General features: G+C 34.8%; 1 pseudogene across 1 annotated transcript; it reads right to left on the reverse strand.

Annotated features, from left to right (window-relative positions):
- Positions 1-10,718: 10,718 nt before the first annotated feature.
- LOC308561643 (tubulin beta-5 chain pseudogene) lies at positions 10,719-12,011 on the reverse strand (annotated as a pseudogene). The gene has a single exon. The product of its transcript is annotated as a tubulin beta-5 chain pseudogene (transcript).
- Positions 12,012-13,467: the final 1,456 nt, after the last annotated feature.

Raw genomic sequence — 13,467 nt, forward strand, 5'->3', positions numbered from 1 at the left:
GGATGTTCTATTAAAGAAGAAAAACTCCAGTTAGTTTAGGATGGTGTGTTCATATCATTCTCTGGGTCGTAATCCCTACATATGGATATCATTGGTCATAATATAAAAAAAAAGAAAACACAGCCTTAGCTGGATTGCACAGTGGTTAGGCTGACGGGTCCTGGGTTCGATTCCAGCCAAGGACACGTACCTCGGTTGCAGGCTCGATCTCGGGGAGGCAACCAATCGATGTTTCTCTCTCTCTCCCTTCTCTCTCTCTTTAAAGCAATGGAAAAAATATCCTCAGGTGGGGATTTAAAAAAGCAAAGAAAGCACAGTATAAATACTGCCACCATATAACTAACAATTAGTTTTTATCAATCCAATGACATCAATACACAAAGAAGCACGATACTGTGAGAAAGGTCTTGAAAAGAGAGATTTTGTGAGAAAAAGCACAGGTATTGGCTAAAATAAAAAAGAGGATACTTCTGTGGACTTTAATTAAAAATTATAATCCCCACACCCCTCAGGAATTTATTTTATAGGAGGAACTAAATATAAGTAGTATATAAAAAAAGCCTCCAGACATGCCAAGGAAATCCCTATTCCTCTAAAGCATCTGGGTAATCTCATTCAAAGTGGAATGGCCAGTGAGAGGCTCTCTCTACTCACCTACCTGCATGTGCAGGTCTGAGCAATGGGCTGAACCAGCTTCTGCGTCTGCCGCCTCATTCCCACATTGCTGAGTTGAGTTTCAGGTGTGTACACAGTGTGCAAGGGACAGTGTCACTTCTGGTAATGTTACCTCTCAGAATCCTCTTTCAACCATTTTCTTACATGTCCTTGACACAAATCACATCTCATGTCCTCAAAGAATGCCTTGTATTCTTTTATTTAGCTTAGTTTCTCTAGCCAGTCACTGGTCATGGACATCAGAATGATCGGTGCTTACCCTTAACCCAGTCAATCCATTCTGAGCACAGGGAGGGAACATTTTCACTGGATACACAAGAGCTACAGGGATGAGGGATGAGGGACTAAACTCTTTGATGAGAAAAAGGAATGCTGATTTGGAAGCCAACATTTTCCAGTAAAGTCTACATTAATAAAGTCCAATTTTTGGTCTCCTGCATCATAATCTATTTCCACACATCCCACCACTGGTCCACTTCAGTTATATCTGATATCAATTCTAGTGAGTTTTCCGGTTAGAATATTTCCAAGTGCTCTGTGAAAATTCATGCAAGACTAACTCCTAACAAAGTAATAAAGATGAAAGCTTTGAAACTTAGTAACCTATTACACTTCCCAGGGATGGATGATCAGAAGCTATTTGTGGAGTAAGCATTCTGTCACAATGGCTGAAAGGACAAAGATTTTAAAGCAGGGATGGCAATTGTCCAGCGATTAATCCAGCCGCAATTGTTTCCTGAGTATTTTGCCATTTCTGTTTGCAAAGCAGTAATTATCATTGTTTAGAGGAGACAAATCATTTTGCCTTCCTCTTGCCAGCTTTTAAATGACAAAACAAATTTTCTACAAGGTCTTGTTTTTCTCTACGTTTATTTCTTGTTGAATCTGAATGCCTATTGATATTTTTTTAGTCATGATAGGCCTTAATGCCTAAACATTGACTACTGAAATATTATCTACAAAACCCAACTCAGTTTTTCTAAATACTTGTGGTTATTTAATGACATTTGCATACACATAAAAACAGTATCCTTAGTTTCCTATGATATCATAGTATCTTTTAAGGCTATAGTGCTGAATACTTCTATCTAAATAATTGACTTCACATGGAAACTAATCAATTGAATACAGCAAGGTTTGTTTGTTTTTTAAGCTTTAAAATATTCACTATATAAAAACTGTAAAAAGCCTGTGATTTAGGATAATATTTCACACTAATGAGCAACTATTATCTGTTAAGCATAGTATAAAGTATTTACAGAATATATACGGAGATTATTTGTTTACATCCTTCAATCATAACCTAAGTACCTCAATGAAAGGACTCAGTAAAGTTTGTTTTGTTATTGTCTGGTAACAAATGAAATTGTTTTTCCATTGAGATAGTGCCTATATATGGGATTTAACCTATAATACATAGCATCAGTAAGGAGATAACACTGAATTATTTTTTTAGTGGTGTTATTTTAAAAAGTAAACCTGTACTTTTTGTAACTTAAATAAAATAGAAATGTGAAAAACTTTATAAATTTGTAACTAATGTGATGAGTAATGAATAAATGCTATGGAAATATGGGGAAATAATTACTAATATATTTGGTTGCTAAGTACAGGAGGTAATACTTGGGCTGGATTTTCCAGGATAAAAGGAATTTACCAGGCATAAAGGAGAAATTGTGAGGAGGGGATGTAGTATATGCATGTTGGTTATTATTATAACTAGAAGTCTCTTGTATGGAAAGAAAAATCTTGTAAATGCTAGTAAATAGAAATAGAATGTGTTAAGTCAGTTAATTCAAGGGAACATATCTCTAAGACATTATAGAAAAGCAGATAAGAAGAGAAGACACTTAACACAGTTTGATGTAACGAAGAAAAGGGTATAAATGAGGCCAATCAGGCCCACCTGGGAGGAGCTCAAGGCAGGCATTAGAAAGGAGAGAAAACAGTAGATAGCAAATCAGTAGGAGGTTGGATTTGGGTTTTGGATGAAAACGGAATATTGTGCCTTGGTGTTCAGGAGCACTTATGGTTTTGCAAGCCTGTTTTTATTAAAGAAAACATGAGGTTCCAAGATAACCGTTTAGAAAGAAGACTGAAAAATAGAGAAGCATGTTCTCTATTTAGAAAAATTATTTACAGTCTAGGTGGATTTTCCTTTGAAAAATCTTTCTTTTTGTACTCTAGAGCACAATAGTTTCTGCCTGTTTTCTTTATATAAATTCTGTTTCTATAAAACTCAATCAGAGAGATGTTTGACCATCAATCCAATAGCAAACATGAATGTTCATTTATGTATCAACAGATTTAGTGGTTATTTTAGAAGATTAGAATACAATTCTTATCAAGAAAACCTGCTATAGTAAAACATCAAAAAATCACCAAAACTATGATTATAAGCTATTCAAGCTTGTATCAGTTTGTGATAGGCTTATAGCCCATAATCTGTTTCTATTCATATACCCTTAAAAATGTGCCTGAATACAGGCATACATTTACAACTTTGCCTAAAATTATGAATGAAATATTACTTTAAAAATCTAAGAAAGTGAGAATAATTTGTCTACATATTGCAATTAGAAGTGTACCTCACTGCTTATACCCTTGACATTAAACTATTCATTAATTAGCCTTTATAGATAAAGTACTTTCGTGCCTGTAGTAAAAATTGGCTGAAGAAGCTAAAGTTAATTACTAAAGGATATCTGAGTAAATAGTAAAATGTTGATTTTACTAAATTCCAGAATAAACGTGACACCTTGAGTCTTTGGTAATATTTATTCTTTTGCATTTACCAAAATATTTGATATTTTTATTAAATTTACTTTTTCAACAACCACCTAGACATTAGCTATCAGTGGCCATTTATAGCACAACGATCCAAATCAACCAACATCTAATGTTCAGTAATACATCTTTGCTTGATATATACTTTTTTATAAAAATATAAAAGGTCAGGTGTATGAAACTATTAAAGACAAAAGTGAAACAGAATGACATAGTGCTGATTTGCTTTGTAAACTGTTTAAATCCCTTCAAATGTGTATAAATACTCAAATGCCTGAAAACTATTGCAGTATTAAACATTAAATGAAATAATTTCTTATATTTAAGAAAATTAATCTAAAATTATAAAATTACTTTTCCTTATATGGACACTTCTCATATATTTACAACATTATTTTTGAAATATTTCATATAAGCATATTCTTGCATAATGTTATTTTCACAAAGAAACTTTTTTTTTGCTTTCCTCAGACCTCACTTTAAATAAGCTTATTGCAGTTTTAGAAATACTTTTGAGATCTTACTACATTATATTTTTCTTTCTTAAATTTTCATTACAGTATGAAATATATTTTATGAGCTATCTCAAGGTTTTGAGGTTGTAAGAAATAAATATAAGGTATCTCACATAAAATGTCCTTAATAGTTTCTGCAATTTGCTGATCTCAAGTAAAATAGAAAGAGTTTGGAAGCAAAATCATCCATGTGCATTATGTTTCAATCAATAGACAGAATCCTAGCACATGATTTTAGGTGGCTTAGTTCAGTTTAGATGCATTTGTTTGCCATTATAGGAAGTGTGGGGGAACAATAATTTAGTTAAGACACTTCTATAATTTATATGTTACTTAGTATTTGATACTGTTCCCTGGAAACTAATGTAAACATTGAAAAAATTATAAAATTTCAATAGAATAACCCCACCATATACTTTAACTGAATTAGTAAGTCAGCAACCATTTACTCCAGAGTAGACGGTCATAGGATACAGATGCAGTTTAGGAGTGTACCTGAGCCAGTTCAAGATGTAGTCTATCTGATAATGTGAAGATGAACAAGTTAAAGATACAGGGTTTTTCCAGCTCTCAGAGTATGTGTGGCAAAAGTTGAATAGCAACCGGTTCTCCAGTGTGAATGACAGTCACATGGTGGGACTAAATGGTAAACCAACACACATACTCATACTCTAACATCACACACCAACATACAGTGTGCCTCGTCACCACAAAGGAAGGCAATGCAGAACTCTAAGAGAGCAAGAAGAGATACTGTCCAAGGGCAGAGTGCCAAGTAGAGATAGTAAGAAAATGATGAGAGTACCATATCTAAATCACGCTGCGTGCTGATTCAGCACAGACCGCTGGCCTCCAACACTAGGCTTCAATCAATGGCTGGTGCAGAATGAATGCCACCCTGTCAAAGCAGAGTAATAATAAAACTAACAAGGGGCTATTGCTGGTTCCCTAATCAGCATCCATTTCCTTATTTTCAAATGCTACCCTGCATTTTTTATAAGTAGCTTTCTCTCCTCATGCAGTTCCCACATCAGTGGAAGTCAGTGCTATTACCTTCTTAGGGATAGGTTCAGTAAATCTGTCCTATCCAATTACCACATGCTTTTCTTCCAGCAACACCGACTGGTTCAGCAATGGATAGGTGACACAATTTGAAACACGACATGCAAAGAGGAAGTTTGGGAGAATGGAGGAAAATTATCTTTCTCTTGAGAGATTGCTGCTAAAAGAGAAGAGAGCTGTATTTCTTCCTCTAGACGTTGTAACTTTTAAAAATATGTTTTTATTGATTTTTTTAGAGAGAGAGGAAGGGAGAGGGAGAGAGAAGCCTCGATGAGAGAAACATCTATTGGCTACATCCTGCACACCCCCTACTTGGGGAATTGAGCCAGAAACCCAAGCATGTGCCTTGACCGGGAATCGAACTGGGGACCCCCATCCATGGGATGATGCTCAGCCAACTGAGCCACAGTGGCCAGGGCGACATTGTAATTTTTTATAGATATGAAGCCTGGAATAGTTGTAGCCATCTCCAGGTACAAGGATAAAGATGTAAATTGAAAAATTGTGATTTAGCCAGTACTGAAGCATGTCCTACATCTGTCTTTCTACTTGTCAGCAATTTCAAGTGCAAAACAATTCAGGAAATACAGCACCCGTGAACACAGTCCCTTTGGCAATAATAATTGATAATGAAATCCAGTCAAAACAAGAAAAGAGAAAGTGAAAAAACATATTAAATAGAAATATGGTGTGGATTGAATAATAATTTAATTCATTTCAATATAGACATAGAACCAAAAAAATTGGAAGGGCAAATATTAAGAATATAAATGTTAAAGAAAAAAAGCATTTAATATAAAATTCTAATAAAAATATGATCAAGTATAAGTGCCACTTTAATAAAAGAATCATTAAATAATGAAAATGACTTTCACACTGAATCAAACAACAAAGCAAAAGTTTATACATTGGAAAGTTGTAATTTACCGTTTCTTCAAGTGTGCAGGTATATTAACAAAAATTGACCACATTTTAAGTCACAAAGAAAATCTCAACTAATTTTGAAAAGTTGGAATATTATGTCATATTGTGGCTTCAGTGAGCTAAAACTAGGAATTAAAATAAATAATAGAGAAAAATGTCATAATAAATAAAGATAATGATAAGAAATACATTCAGAATTTATGGAATATAGTTTAAAAGTGCTCAAAATAAGATATATAGATCTGTATTACTAACAAAGAATATGAAAATAATTGATTTGAATATTTAATAGAAGTAAATAGAAAATTACTGTATGGAAAGGTATCAGAAGGATTTAATAGTGATAAACATAGGAATTAAGAATTGGAAAACAGAAAAGTGGCAGAACTAATAAAATGAAAAGCAGTTAATTAAATAAAATAATAAAATAAATTAACTTATAGCTAATTGAGTATTAAAAAGGAGAAGAAAGAATATATAGACACTTATAAATAAGAAAATAAACACACATTCTCAAATAATAAGAGAATATTCTAGTCATTCTACAAAAACTATACAAAACAATTGGATAACTGAATGAAATTGATAATTTTTCAGGAAAATATAAATGACAAAAATTTAACCCTAAGATGTTAGAAACTTTATATAGACCAAGGGCTATTGAATTCATCACATATATTTAGAATTAACTCCCCAAAAATAGACTAGCTAATAAATTGATCCCTCAGGGAACAGATTTTTACAATGTATCTAAACTCTCCTCCAAAAAAGAGAAGAGGTAAATTTGCCGATTTATTTTTACCTTGCCAGTCTCACAATAGCAAAACCAAGATTTTCCTCAAAACCTAATTCTGGATCAACTTCAACATATAACTGATGGAGACCTCAAAGATTAGCTCCAACACCCTGGCATCCATGATGTCAGCCTGAAAAAATTCTAAAGTAAAACTTACCAGTGTCCACCAAAGGCATAGAAAGTCTCTATAATGTTATAAATAACTTTAATTAGATCATCTTTGTGAACCGAAGATAATAAATTAATTCCAACATTAACTAAGAGGATGAGAAGATTCATTGAACACAAGATTTTATCAATTAAAAAATATGATCACAGAGCAGGGAATATGTTTTAGGAGGTAGATAAACATCTAGAATATCCTTAATTTTTAAAATAATTTTCTCCAAAGCTGACAGAATTAGGACCATTAACAAATGTGCGTTTCTTTAAACTATGAAATTCTTATTTACTCTCATAAAAGACAAAGACTTTCAGATTGTTGTTGTTTTTAAATCTCCAGATATAAGGCAAGGAAATAAAGTGACTGAAAAACAAAAAATTAATATACAAGAATAATATAATAGTGAAAATAATATTTTTTCTTAAGTTAGTTGTATAATATAGAGTAAATTATTTCTTAAAATTTTGGTGGAATTTATATGTAAAGGATTCTGTTTAACCTTCAATTTCTTAAATGTTATTAATTTAATCCCATTTTTTATTGTTTCTTGGACATTTTTGGCATTTTGTATCATTTAAGTATTTTTACATTTTACTCAGTTTTTCAAGTGCATTACCAGGTTTCTATTTTTCATTTATCATTTTTTAAATATCTGTCTCAACAGGTTATTTAACTACAAATTTTGACAGAGGATTTCTTTCACAGTAAAAATATTACCTTTGGGGGCTGCTAATACTGCTTCCAGCAAATTATAAAACTATTTCCTAGCAAAATTTGCTGGAAAACACTAAATTAATTATAACAATCCCTTTTAATGTATTTCTGAACTGGTAATGAAAAAAGGAAGAGCAAATTCACAGGGGTAAAGATATTGAATAAAGTAAGTCTTTGCTAAGTTAAATAGTCATGCTAGAATTTCTGGGGTAACCACTGGAAGAAAAGAAACAGGTTATAGCTTCCAAAGTATTACAAAATATTAAAATACCTTAAAATAGATTAAATAACTTTCAAAGTATTAGACAAAAACAAATTAAAAAATCTTGATTAATCCAAAGAAAGCAATTAAGAGAGAAAACAGTAAAAGGAGAAACAAATGAACATATTAGATATGAGTCCAATTACACAAATAGTCATCATCAGTACAAACACTTCAGTTAATAGTTAAAATTGTACACAGGATTTTAAGAAACAACAATATAATATTTTCAATAAGCATGATTAAATCAAAAGTAAGAAGAAGGACAAAAATGGTGAAGGGGTGTAAGAGGGACAAATTTCCACTTATAAAATAAATAAATACAGGGAAGTAATCTACAGCACAGGGAACAGAGTCAATGATAGTGATAGTTATTAGACTTAGTGTGGTGATAACTTGGTCAGGGACATAAATGTTAAATAACTATGTTGTACACCTAAAATGAATAGAATACTGTGTATTAACTATATTTTAATTTAAAAAAAGAAATGTTGAAACAAAACTTATGTAAAGAAGAAAACACTCCAGAAAAGTCCTAGGTTCCCTTTTTTTTTTTTTAATTTTTAAATTTTATTTTTGTTTAAAATATTACAGATGTCCCTTTTTCTAGGTTCCCATTTTATTAGATAAAGTAATTCTGAGGCTTAAATTATTATGAGAGAGAAGAAAAGGAACTATGTATTACTAGAAAATCTAATTGAGCAGAAAAATGTAATATTTTATGTATGATAAAATGATTTCAAAATACTTTAAGTTAAAAGTAGTACAAGAAAAAAATTGAGATATAATAATAACAGAAAATTGTAATAAACTTTAAGAAACAGGTGACTACATCTATTTTTATAAATATCAACAAGGAGAGACAATATTTAAACAACACAGTTAAATTTTATCTAATGGCTAAATATCAATTCTATATTCAAAAGCTGAAAAATATACAACAAAGACATATTTTTAATGTCACTGAAAAATTTAAAATATCTAAAATCCAACTTGATAAGTTAGGGGGGAAAAAGGCAGAATAATCCCAAAAGTACAAAGAATGAAATAATAAAGATTAATATAGTAATTTATTCTGAAAAGAAGATAAAATAAACATAAGCAAACAGGCTAATACACATGCTTCCAAATTATTAATAAAATTGAAAAGTACCTCAATGTATTACAAAAAGAGGTAAATATGTTAAAGTATGTAACATATCAATAATGAATAAATAGAATAATATATTAGTGATAAATAAAGTAACAACAAAAATCGAAAGATAATTCAATAATATATTTCTTTGCTCTCCAAGTTCCTGCCATGGGCTTGTATTGACCAGAGCCAGCACAGAGAAGAGCTCTTCGGGGAATGCCTGAAGAGAAATTTTAAACTTTAAACTTTTTAAACTTAAAAAAATAACTGAAGAGTATTCTCATTCAGTTATGAGAGGCTGAGCCTGTCTCACTATAATTTCTAAATTTCTGATCTACAGAACTGTGAGATAATAAATTTGATTGTTTTAAGCTCTGTGCCTTGGGCAAAGCCATGAAAAAATGAAAAAAATAATAAAAACAATGGGAACTCATGTTCTTGTGGGTTGCTTCTCCAAGTTTGGATTCCCCTTCCCAATCTGCTTGATTTTGTTTATTTTTTAGGGTTCTCAAGTAGTTGTATCCAGAGTTTTTCATTACAGCCAATATAAAAAAAAAGCAGCAAGTTCAACACAAAATAGAAATTTTAAGTGTCGGATAGGACGAAAACAAGGGTAGGGGTAGAAAGGCAATAGCAAAAGAAAAGATGAGATGTGGCCAAAAGACAGGTTTATCCTGTCCCCTCTCTTCCAGGGAATGACTCCAACATTTAGGTGGCACTACATACTTTTTCATACACATACATGACTGATATTCCTTTTGGAGTAAGAAAAAGTGGAAATGAGGAAGGCCTTGCTGGAGGCTTAGGGACCAAGGCTGGTCATTCTCTTTGCCTTTCATCCGCCTCTCCATCTGGAGAAAGGAAGAGATTCCATATGAGAGGAAGGTGATATGCAAGAAGGAAGGATCCCACCTGACAGAGTGTGGCAGACCCTTGCAAAGGAAGCAGCTCAGGACAGAGCTTAGAGAGACTGAAACTGAGATAATTCTGTCAGCACCTTCCCCAAAGCTGAGGGGGGAGCAGGGAAAAATACCTGGAAACTAGGACTTTAACAGCCTGCATCCCACTCTCCAAAACAGCTCTAGAATGGGAAACCCCACCCGTTCCTTGTAGGGACTTCTGCCTGCTGGAATTAGCATGGTTCCCTTTCCCCTTGGCTACCACACTGGCTTAGGATGGTGTTTTCAGCACACAGTTCTAAATGGGATCTGGGTAAGATCCAGCTTCTTGAAGAATAATCTTGAAAACAGAGAGGGAAATATTAACTGGACAGATGGGAGGAATGGGCACCAGAAGAAAATACAAGGTTACCCAGAATGGCAGAACTATAGATTTCCCAGAGTGGAAATCAAGAAGAAAAGCCTGGGGGGTTGGGGAGTGGAGAATGGGGGTGGGTGCCGGGTGGAGGAAATCAATGGGGGGAGAGGGGACATCTGTAATACTTTCAACAATAAAGATAAATAAAATTTACAAAAGAAAATATCACTAAAAGAGAAAGCAAGAGGAGACATTCAACAAATAAGGAATATTTATTGAGCTCCTATTATGTGCCAGCAACTGTTTGAGAACACCTTTAAAAGGAAAAAAAAAAAAGCAGCAGAAGATGCAGTTTCTGAGGGAGAGGAAAGGGGCAGCTGAGGAAGAAGGCTGCGGGAACTGAGAGGCCTGGGTGACGCGGCATGACCTTAGGCTTCCCCTTCGGCCTCCTCACCAAAATCCTCCCCCTCTTCTGAGGTGGCATCCTCCTACTAATGGACTCAGCGACAAGGTCATTAGTGTTGCTCTCAGCCTCCTGAACTCCACCTGTCCATCCCCTCACCCACGTACCAGTGGAGGAAGGCCTTTGGGCAGAACATGGCAGTGAACTGCTCTGAGATGCTCTGAACTGCTCCTGGATGGCCGTGCTTTTGCCAGTAAAGGTGACCTCCATCTTCAGGCCACGGGGCAGAACCTCACAGACAGCTGTCTTGACATTGTTGGGCATCCATTTCACAAAGTAGCTACTATTCTTGTTTTGCACATTGAGCATTTGCTCATCCACCTCCTTCATGGACATCTGCCCATGGAAGACAGCAGCCACCCTGAGGTACCGGCCATGGCAGGATTCACGGGGAGCCCTCATGCTCTTGGCATCAAATACGTGCTGGGTGAGTTCGGGTACAGTGAAGGCCTGATACTGCTGGCTTCCAAGATTGGCTGGTTAGAGGGGCAAGGTCAGGCATGAAGAAGTGGAGGTGTGGGAAGGGACTGCCAGCTTGCAGAGGTCAGCACTGAGCTGGCCAGAGAAGTGGAGGCAAGTGGTGACACTTCTCATGGAGGCTGAGAGGGGGTGGTTCAGGTCCCCATAGGTTGGCATGGTCAGGTTGAGGGTGCAGAAGCAGATGTCCTAAAGGGCCTCGTTATCAATGCAGTAAATCTCACCAGTATTCTCTACCAAGTGATGGAGAGAGACAGGGGCATTGTTGGGCCACCGTGTCAGACACTTTGGATGAAGGTACCACACTGAAGCTGTTCATGATGTAGTAAGAATACTCTTCACAGATCTTGCTGATGAGCAAAGTGCCCATTCCAGAGCCTGTGCCCCCACCCAGTGAGTAGGTCAACTGGAAGCCCTGCAGGCAGTCACAGTTCCCAGCCTCCTTCCACGCCACATCCAGGATAGAGTTGATAAGCTCATCTCCCTCTATGTGGTGGTTCTTGGCCCAGTTGTTGGCTGCCCCAAAAGTTGTCTTGTCTGAAGATCTGGCCAAAAGGACCTAGCAAACCAGTCCATGGTGCCGGGTTCTATACCCACCAAGATAGCACGAGGAATATATTTTCCACCTGTGGCTTCATTATACTACACGGAGATGCTATGCAGCCGCAGGTCACTGTACCCGTGGTAGGTGCCGGTGGGGTCAATGCCATGTGCATTATTGATCACCTCCCAGACCTTGGCAGCCTGGATTGCCTCTCTGGCCAGCCTGGATTTCCCTCATGCTTCAAATTAGAGTACTTTGCTTGCTTCAAAGTATGGACAGGGCAAGAAAATACATATTTTTTCTCTCTGTTGCTGCCCACAGGCTGGTAGATTGGGACGTGCCCCGGAGGCTGGAGCCGTGAGGTTCCAACACAGTGGCAGGAAGGTTCTGAGAGGTCTATAAAACATCTTGGTCTTAAGTTGAAAAGGTTTTCACATCTGATAGGAACCAGGGAGTGTCACCAACCTGGGATGATTGTACAACTCCCCAAAGGTCTGACCCCTAATTAGAGGAAACTATTTAGTTTAACTACTTTACCCTTACCCTTGCCCCAGCATCTAGTTCACAGTGTTGACAGCAGCTTCTAACCTCATGGAATCCTTGCTTTCCTAAATCTATTTACTGCTCCAAGTCTCAACCTCAGGTCACTAATTTGTTGTTGTTGTTGCTGCTGTTTTTTGTTTTTGTTTTTTCCAATGAGTGAAGGATAGTTCTCCTTGAAGAAATCCAGCATCCATTTAAAAAGGTTATATCATATTGAGAACCTAATGGTTCCATTACAGAAAGGTCCCTCTGAGCAATTCATTGTCACATTGCCTAAAGTTCAATTTTATCAACTGCTTTCTATCTTCCAGTATTGTTCACCTGTCATTCTCTTGTTTCCTTTGTTCTTTGAATTTATACTTTTTATTTTCTATACTTTTATTTAAAAATTGCAGTGATGGGACAGTGATAAGTGAAAAAAAATTCTGTCATTTTGAACCAGAAGGTTTATGTTCTTTTTCATATAGTTATTTTTTAGAATTTGTACCAATACATACACAAGTACACCATACACAACACACATCACATACACTAATAATTGTATATGTTTCATTTTAAAGTTAACTTTAACTCATGAGTATTTCCCATCATTAAAATTATTTTTGAAAACATAATACTAAGAGTGGTGCAAAATCTATTTTAGAGCACCATAAGTCTTATTGTTGGATATTTAAGCTTTTTCCCCCATTAAGTAGTATTTACTGTAATAAATATTATGAATATCTTTGAACAGTAATCTTTGTGCTTATTACTGATTATTTTTAATTAAAAAATTCTCAGTTACTTTCAAAAACAATTGGAAAAAATCTATATTCCTGCCAACAGAATGTAGTAATAGCTTTTTCACTGTATTTTGCTTAGTATTTTTTATTATTTAAAAAATTACCAATCTGATAGGTATATATACACACAAACACATACATATATGTATACATTCATATATATGTATATGTGTTTATGTGTGCATTCAGTTTTATATTTTATTGTTTATGTTCCAAAATTTTTCTGGACTTTGGTGATTTTTATGTAAGTTACTTATTTACACTCTTAGAGTTTTCCAAATTCAATTTCTTACCTTATATATAAGTACAGTGCACTTAGAAAAGTATTATTGCATAAGATAAGTTTTTAAAAGTAAAAATCTTCTTTG

The sequence above is a fragment of the Miniopterus schreibersii genome, assembly GCF_964146895.1.
Source record: "Miniopterus schreibersii genome assembly, chromosome: 9".
NCBI classification, from domain to species: Eukaryota; Metazoa; Chordata; class Mammalia; order Chiroptera; family Miniopteridae; genus Miniopterus; species Miniopterus schreibersii.